At 48.8% G+C, this 328-nt stretch overlaps 1 protein-coding gene across 1 annotated transcript in view; it reads left to right on the plus strand.

Moving 5' to 3' along the window:
- The window catches only part of HEXA (hexosaminidase A (alpha polypeptide)), a 37,638-nt gene that overhangs the window by 30,288 nt on the left and 7,022 nt on the right, over window positions 1-328 (plus strand). The gene's annotated exons all lie outside the window — the stretch shown is intronic.

The following is a 328-nucleotide window of genomic DNA, read 5'->3' on the forward strand; positions in this document are numbered from 1 at the left end:
CCTCGGGCCCACGTGTTGCAGTCCAGAGAGAGGATTAAGGTGTGATGTCTTTGGGAGTTTGAACTTAAAACTCATCCTTTCTCAGCCTCTGTCAGTAGTGCCCTCCACACAGCTTTGCGTAGCCACACCTTCCTCATTTAGGGCTTCTGAGATTCTTGGCTGTTTGGTTGTTCAGGTGAAAGCAGGAAGTTGTGGGAGGCCAGGTGACTAATCCCCAGGCTTTAGGCTTTCGGGTTGTTGAAAAATTGACCTTCATTTTTTCCCGGGATTCAGGAAGTCCAACCCAGATATCCAGGCCTTTATGAAGAAGAAAGGCTTTGGTGAGGAC

Source organism: Propithecus coquereli, unplaced genomic scaffold, assembly GCF_000956105.1.
Source record: "Propithecus coquereli isolate 6110/MARCELLA unplaced genomic scaffold, Pcoq_1.0 Scaffold155, whole genome shotgun sequence".
NCBI classification, from domain to species: domain Eukaryota; kingdom Metazoa; phylum Chordata; class Mammalia; order Primates; family Indriidae; genus Propithecus; species Propithecus coquereli.